Genomic DNA, 8,710 nt, shown 5'->3' with positions numbered 1-8,710 from the left:
CAGCTTGCCCAGTTATTTTTGTTTTGGGTTAATTTGATAAATGCCACTCCAAATCTGGTGATTCCGAGAAATGCCACTGCAATTTCCAAACTTTGAAAAATGCCATTTCATGCCATTTCCAGTGGCATTTTCCGAAGTTTGGGCTTTTTCAAAGATTGCAAATTGCAGTGGCGTTTTTCAAAGTTTGCAAAAATTGCAGTGGCATTTTTCAAAGTTTGAAAATTGCAGTGGCATTTTTATGAATCTCCATAATTGGAGTGGCATTTATCTAATTTGTTTTTTAGACGAAAGCAGGGTGTCAACTGGGCTGTGCGGGGCACTCTGGCCTGTCTAGACAACCTTTTCTTTTATGTTTACCACAGACAAGCCCAGTAGTTTTTTTGTTCTTTGTGAAAATGGCTAGCCCAGTTTTTTTGTGATTTGTCAAGTAAGTCGCTTTGTCAGGCCTGTTGGGCTGCAAACTTTCAAGACGAGGAGAGCTTCATTCGGTTGGCCGAGAAAATGGCCTATCAGTAATGAGAAATGGGCTGTACATTTTTTAAACACATCAAACCGGCAATTAGTTTCAATTTTTTTTCATCTCAAGATTTTAAATTGCATTGATTTTTATGCGTGGACAATTTATTGGATTTTATATTGATATACATTTATTTTTAAAATCAGTTTGAATATGACTCGAAATTTCGGGATTAAAAAAGATTCGGACCGCACCGAAATATGCAAATTTTCGTATAATTTTTTAACCGCGGCCACAATATGGACTGTAATGCTAACAAAAAGAATATGGGCTCCAAAAAACCTTAAGAATTAGCAAATAGGCTGTAAATTATTAGAAATAATGGCAGATGGGATGTATGCTATTTCCCACAGATTTGAGGCTTTCCTAAAAAAAAGGTTGACGCACAAGCAGTGACTGTTGGATGTCCATCCAACGGCCGTCGTGCTTCTTCAATATCCGCTCTTCCTGCTCCAGCCGCTCAAACAAGCGCCGGCGGGACTGCCTGCTCCCTCGTCCCGCGGCCGGCTGTGTGCTGCCTCGCAGGCCTCACTGCCCCACCGTACTCCCATCGCTGGCCTAGCCATCCCTCTACTCACCCACACCTGCTGTTATTCTCCGACGACGGCAGCCGAACTAGTCAACCCTTGTACTCTCCACCGCGTGGGCAGCCACTGCCGTGTTTTCCCCGGCTTCGTGTCGTTCCCTTCGTAGGCCTCGCCGTCGTCCACCGCCCTGGTGCTCTCGGCGCGACGTGGTCAACGTGGTCAACGAACGACATCCATCGAAAGTGGACTGTACGTGGAGAGGCTGACAGCTGGGTCCACGGCCGCACACAAGGAAATGCCTCCTTATTACGCGCAAAATAATGATTCCTCCACCTGACATCTGGGACCCATCGGAAGGGCCTCTATATTTTGCGAAAAATACGTTCCCCCCGCTGACAGCTCGGACCCACCAGCTATATCTTCGCATGCAAGGAAGTGCCTCCTTATTGCGCACAAAAAAATGAATACTCCCCCTGCTAGCTGGGACCCAGCATAGTGGGAGGCTGACTTATGGGCCTACTAAGTTGATGGGGACGGAGAGCTTTGTCAACTTAGTCAATATGAACGATTCTAGCTCCAGTGACCGTACGATGTCCATCCAACGGCCGTAGTGCTTCTTCAACCTCTGGTCTCCTTGCTCCAGCCGCCCAGAGCAGCGCCGGTCGTGCCGCCTGCTCCTGCCTCCCATGGCCGGCTGCGCTGCCGCGGAGTCCTCACCACCCCTACTACTCCCACCGCTGGCCAGGCCCTGCAGCTACGACAGCCTCACACTGCAGCCGAACCAGTGAACCCTCGTACTCCTCTCCGCGTGGGCTTCCACTGCCGCGTCTTCCCCGGCTCCGCGTCGTCCCCTTCCTAGGCCTCGCCGCCGTCCACCGCCCTGGTGCTCTCGGCGCGGCGTGGTCAACGTGGTCAAGGAACGATTTCCATCGGAAGAGTACTGTATGTGGAGAGGCTGACAGCTGGGTCCATGGCTGCAGCAAGGAAGTGCCTCCTTATTACACGCAAAATAATGATTCCTCCACCTGACAGCAGGGACCCACCGGACGGGCCACCGTATTTCGCAAAAAAAATGTTTTCCCCCTGACTGCTGGGACCCACCAGCTACATCTTCGCACGCAAGGAAGTGCCTGACAGTCGGGACTCACCTGGTCGAAGCATACGTAGCGATGTCATTCTGGTCGCGAACGTGTACGTACATACTGGTCGATGTAGAGGCGCGCACGTGTGGTAGTAGAGGCACGCATGTGTGGTAGTAGAGGCGCACACGTAGCATGTACACGTACGTGCAGCGGCCAGGGTGCAAGAAAGTAAATGCGGCCACGTACGTACATGCGGGCGGGGTCTCGAACGCCTACTCGCGCATACGTACGGCCAGGGCTCGTGTACATGACTGTGGCTGGGTCGGAACGGAGAAACTGCGTCGTCGTGTTCATGGGGAGGCAACGGAATGCGTTGTGTTCATCGGGAGGCAACGGAACGCGTGCTGTTCATCGGGAGCCAACCGGCTTGGACGGAACAGGCGATGGAAACGAGGCCTGGCGTACCACAGAACGGAGGAAACGGCCTTGTGTTCGACCGGCCACGGTGGAAATGGGATCCTGTTCATCCGGAGGGTTCTGGCGTACCGCAAAACGGAGGAAACGGACCTCCTACGGTCGAAACGGGGTCCTGTTGATCGGGAGGGGTGTGGCGTACCGCAAAACGGAGAAAACAGACTTGTGTTGGAGCGCTACGGTCGAAACGGGGGTCCTGTTCATCGGGAGGGGTGTGGCGTACCGCAAAACGGAGAAAACAGACTTGTGTTGGAGCGCTACGGTCGAAACGGGGGTCCTGTTCATCGGGAGGGGTGTGGCGTACCGCAAAACGGGACTCCACGGGATACTGTTCATCTCCACCGTCGACCTCCTCCAGCCTCCACGAGCTCCTATTCATCCACCGCCGACCTCCTCCAGCCTCCACCTGTGACTGTTCATCCACGGGCTCCTGTTCATCCAGCCTCCACCGTGCGCTCCTCCACCGGCTACTGTTCAACTAGCCCTCTCCACGGGGGTCCTGTTCAACCACCCCTCCACGGGCTACTGTTCATCCAGCCCTCCACCGGCTACTGTTCAACAAGCCCTCCACCGGCTACTGTTCAAGCAGCCCTTGATACGTCTCCAACGTATCTATAATTTTTGATTGCTTCATGCTATATTATATTCTGTTTTGGATGTTTAATGGGCTTTATGATACACTTTTATATCATTTTTGGGACTAACCTATTAACCGGAGGCCCAGCCCAAATTGTTGTTTTTTGCCTATTTCAGTGATTCGCAGAAAAAGAATATCAAATGGAGTCCAAACGGAATGAAACCTTCGGGAACGTGATTTTCGGAACGAACGTGATCCAAAGGACCTGGACCCTACGTCAAGAAAGCAACCAGGAGAGCACGAGGCACGGGGGCGCGCCCTCCACCCTCGTGGGGCCCATGTTGCTCCACCGACGTACTTCTTCCTCCTATATATACCTACGTACCCCCAAACCAACAGAAGCATCCACGAAAACCTAATTCCACCGCCGCAACCTTCTGTACCCGTGAGATCCCATCTTGGGGCCTTTTCCAGCGTCCTGCCGGAGGGGGCATTGATCACGGAGGGCTTCTACATCAACACCATAGCCTCTCCGATGATGTGTGAGTAGTTTACTTCAGACCTTCGGGTCCATAGTTATTAGCTAAATGGCTTCTTCTCTCTCTTTGGATCTCAATACCATGTTCTCCATCGGTCTTCTTGGAGATCTATTCGATGTAATCTTCTTTTGCGGTGTGTTTGTTGAGACCGATGAATTGTGGGTTTATGATCAAGTTTGTCTATGAACAATATTTGAATCTTCTCTGAATTCTTTTATGTATGATTGGTTATCTTTGCAAGTCTCTTCGAATTATCAGTTTGGTTTGGCCTACTAGATTGATCTTTCTTGCAATGGGAGAAGTGCTTAGCTTTGGGTTCAATCTTGCGGTGTCCTTTCCCAATGACAGTAGGGGCAGCAAGGCACGTATTGTATTGTTGCCATCGAGGATAACAAGATGGGGTTTATATCATATTGCATGAGTTTATCCCTCTACATCATGTCATCTTGCTTAAAGCGTTACTCTGTTCTTATGAACTTAATACTCTAGATGCATGCTGGATAGCGGTCGATGTGTGGAGTAATAGTAGTAGATGCAGGCAGGAGTCGGTCTACTTGTCGCGGACGTGATGCCTATATACATGATCATACCTAGATATTCTCATAACCATGCTCAATTCTATCAATTGCTCAATAGTAATTTGTTCACCCACCGTAATACTTATGCTCTCGAGAGAAGCCACTAGTGAAACCTATGTCCCCTGGGTCTATTTTCCATTTTATTAATCTTCCAACACTTAGCTATTTTCATTGCCTTTTATTTTACTTTGCATCTTTATCATAAAAATACCAAAAATATTATCTTATCATATCTATCAGATCTCACTCTCGTAAGTGACCGTTGCGGGATTGACAACCCCTTTATCGCGTTGGTTGCGAGGTTCTTGTTTGTTTGTGTAGGTGCGAGGGACTCGTGCGTGGTCTCCTACTGGATTGATACCTTGGTTCTCAAAACTGAGGGAAATACTTACGCTACTTTACTGCATCACCCTTTCCTCTTCAAGGGAAAACCAACGCAGTGCTCAAGAGGTAGCAGCCCTCCACGGGGTCCTGTTCATCCAGCCCTCCACGGGATCCTGTTCATCCACCGGCTCGATCGATCGGGGTACTGTTCATCCAGCGGCAATAGCCTCTACTACCACGGGTTCCTGTTCATCCAGCCCCCCACCGGGAACTGTTCAAACAAACCCCCTCAACAACACTCACTGTTCATCAAGGGAAGGAGGCAGCAGTGTTCGATCGGCTTCAGTTAGTAGCAGTAGCGAAGGAATCACTCGGGTTCAGTTAACAGCAAGGGATCGATCGATCGATCGGGTTCAATAACGCGTAGCCTGCAGTGCGATCGCTTGGGTTCATTTAGAGCCCAACGCCTTGCTTGGGTTCAGTTAGAGCCCAACGCCTCGCACACACATGCGTACGTACGAGAGAAACGCGCATCGCTCGGCCCCCGACCAGCCACCGTAACCGGGAACTCCCCGATATTTTCCCCGCCCCTGCTTCTACCACGGTTTTTTCCGTCATGGACGGCCCAAAGAATGTCATGCAGTTGCGTCTCCGGCCCGCCCAGGATGAAAAGCCCATTTTCTGTCATGATTTTTTGTCATAGAAGTAGGACCCCACCACATCTATGATGATACCGGGTTTTGTCACAATTATTGTCATAGAAGTGTCATAAGTATGACAGAAAAAATTTCGTTCGGCCCAAAATGTCACGGATGTGTCTTTTTTTGTAGTGTGGGGTGCCTATACCTCACGGTGATGTTGTTAATAGGCCTACAATCACAACACATTCGGGAAGATCCATCTTTTTTTGGTACTAAAAGAACGGGTACATCACAAAGAAAGAGACTTTCCCTTACATAACCTTTGTTTAGTAGGCCTTCAACTTGTCACTGAATCTCCTTGGTTTCCTCCCGGTTTGTGCGGTATGGCGGTTAGTTCGGCAATGGGACTCCTAGAACCAAATCAATTTGGTGTTCAATGCCTCGTTGTGGCGGCGGCCCTGGTGGTATTTCCTCGGGGAAAACATCTTCATATCCCTGCAAAATTTCAACAACAACACGGGGAGTGGTAGAGGGTAAGTCGTTAGTAGAAAGAAAGTTGTCCTTGTACAAAAGTACAAAGAACATAGAATTGGGTTCTCTCAACTCTCTCATGTCCCTTTTCCTAGCCATCATAACTAATCCCTATTTTTCCCATGTCTTGGTCAATTTAAGTTGTGTGGTTTTATTTGGCTTTGGATTCTCTCGCTCACTATGTTGGTGGATGTCACTCAAGTCTTTCTCGCTCACTCTCTCTTTCTTTTTCAGATCATCCATCAATATTTCTTCGGGTGTCAAAGGGAGCAAAGATATGCGCTCTCCCTCGTATTGGGACGAGAGACGATTAGCACGACCACTGATTTGCACATCACAATCATACAACCAAGGTCTTCCCAACAACAATTGGCATGCTTGCATTGGCACCACGTCACATTCCACTTGATCTCGGTACTTCCCAATGGAAAACTAAACGGTGACTATGTTGCTTACTCGAAGTGTTCCATAATCATTGAGCCATTGCATCTTATATGCACTTGGGTGCCTTCTTTGTTTCAGTCCCAATTTCTCTATCAAATCTGAACTTGCAATGTTGTTGCAGCTTCCATTCTCAACAATAATTCTACAAACCTTCTCCTTGATGGTGCCATGGGTGTGAAAAATATTATGGCGCTGCCCTTTCTCTTCTCTAGCTGCGTTGACACTAAGCACACGACGAGAAACAAAGCAATCTCCCATGTCGGCTTGAATATCACAACCACTCTTCTCACTTTCTTCATCATGATGCTCATCCGGTGCTCCACTATCTTCATGTTCACTCTTAGATTCCCATTCACCTTGTTAAAATTGACAGACAGAACTCTTGTTTCGACATTCAGAAGAAATGTGACCATGCCCTTTGCACTTCCGACACTCAATATCTCAGCTTCGAGATGATGGTACAGCCGTGGGGTTAGAAGTACTTCCAGCAGCAGAGGGAGCATCTTGTCAACATTCCTTGGAGCTGGTGATGATGCCGATGAAGCCGCTGTTCGCCGGGTGGCAGTGATGTTTGCTTGAACTACGTCAGTATTCCCCAAAGAGGAAGGGATGATGCAGCACAGCGATGGTAGGTATTTGCCTCAGTGATGAGACCAAGGTTATTGAACCAGTAGGAGGACCAGGCAACACTACGTAAACAACACCTGCACACAAATAACAAATACTCGCAACCCGACGTGTTAAAGGGGTTGTCAATCCCTTTCGGGTAACGGCGCCCGAAATTGGCAAACGAACGTGAGAGAGTTGTAAATATTGATAGATCGAACGCCAAATAAAATAAAGTGCAGCAAGGTATTTTTGTATTTTTTGGTTTAATAGATCTGAAAATAAAAGGCAAATAAAATAGATCGCAAAGGCAAATATATTAAAGAAGAGACCCCGGGGTCGTAGATTTCACTAGTGGCTTCTCTCGAGAAAAATAGCAAACGGTGGGTGAACAAATTTGTAGGATCGAAAGTATGTCTAGAGGGGGGTGATTAGACTACTTGACCAAATAAAAATCTAGCCTTTCCCAATTTTAAGTCTTGGCAGATTTTAGCAACTTAGCACAAGTCAAGCAATCAACCTACACATGCAAGTCTAAGATTATAGCAGCGGAATGTAAAACATTGCACATGAAGGTAAAGGGAGGAGTTTGGAGGGAGCAAATGCAATGTAGACACGGAGATTTTTTCTGTGGTTCCGATAGGTGGTGCTACCGTACATCCACGTTGATGGAGACTTCAACCCACGAAGGGTAACGGTTGCGCGAGTCCACGGAGGGCTCCACCCACGAAGGGTCCACGAAGAAGCAACCTTGTCTATCCCACCATGGCCATCGCCCACGAAGGACTTTCCTCACTAGGGTAGATCTTCACGAAGTAGGCGATCTCCTTGCCCGTACAAACTCCTTGGTCCAACTCCACAATCTTGACGGAGGCTCCCAAGTGACACCTAACCAATCTAGGAGACACCACTCTCCAAAAGGTAATAGATGGTGTGTTGATGATGAACTCCTTGCTCTTCTGCTTCAAATGGTAGTCTCCCCAACACTCAACTCTCTCTCACAGATTTGGATTTGGTGGAAAGATGATTTGAGTGGAAAGCAACTTGGAGAAGGCTAGAGATCAAGTTTTATGTGGTTGGAATGGAATATCTTGACCTCAACACATGAGTAGGTGGTTCTCTCTCAGAAAAAGTATGCTGGAAGTGTAGGCATGTTCTGATGGCTCTCCCCACGAATGAAGAGTGGGTGGGGGTATATATAGCCTCCACACAAAATCTAACTCTTACACACAATTCACCAAACTCGGTGGGACCGAATCGGAGAACTCGGTCAGACCGATTCAGTTCAAAATGTGAACGTTAGGCTTTTCGGTGGGACCGACATGTCAACTTGGTGGGACCGATTTCATTAGGGTTAGACCGAAATGTTATGAAGGGGAAACAGAGAGTTTGCATTGCGAACTTGGTGGGACCGATCACTCATCACGGTTGAACCGAAACGTTACGAAGGGAAACAGAGAGTTTGCAATCCCATCTCGGTGAGACCGAGAGCCCTATCGGTGAGACCGAAGTGACTAGGGTTTCTGGCAGTGGCTATGTCAAATGAACTCGGTGGCACCGGATAGAACATTTCGGTGGGGCCGAGTTTGACTTTTGGTTTGGGACATGTGGATATGAGAAAGTGGTTGAGGGTTTTTGGAGCATATCACTAAGCATTTTGAGCAAGAAAGCCATTAAGCAACACCTCATCCCCTTTTAATAGTATTGGCTTTTCCTATGGACTCAATGTGATCTTGGATCACTAAAAAGAAAATGTAGAGTCTTGAGCTTGCGCCAATATATGTCCTTAGAATTTTGAGGGGTCCACATTCCTAATCCATGCCATGCCAATCATTGAACTTTCTGAAATGATCATCTTGAAATAGCATTA

This window comes from Triticum aestivum, chromosome 4D (genome assembly GCF_018294505.1).
Source record: "Triticum aestivum cultivar Chinese Spring chromosome 4D, IWGSC CS RefSeq v2.1, whole genome shotgun sequence".
Classification (NCBI taxonomy): domain Eukaryota; kingdom Viridiplantae; phylum Streptophyta; class Magnoliopsida; order Poales; family Poaceae; genus Triticum; species Triticum aestivum.
The sequence above is the reverse complement of the archived record's forward strand: the minus strand, read 5'-3'. Positions refer to the sequence as shown.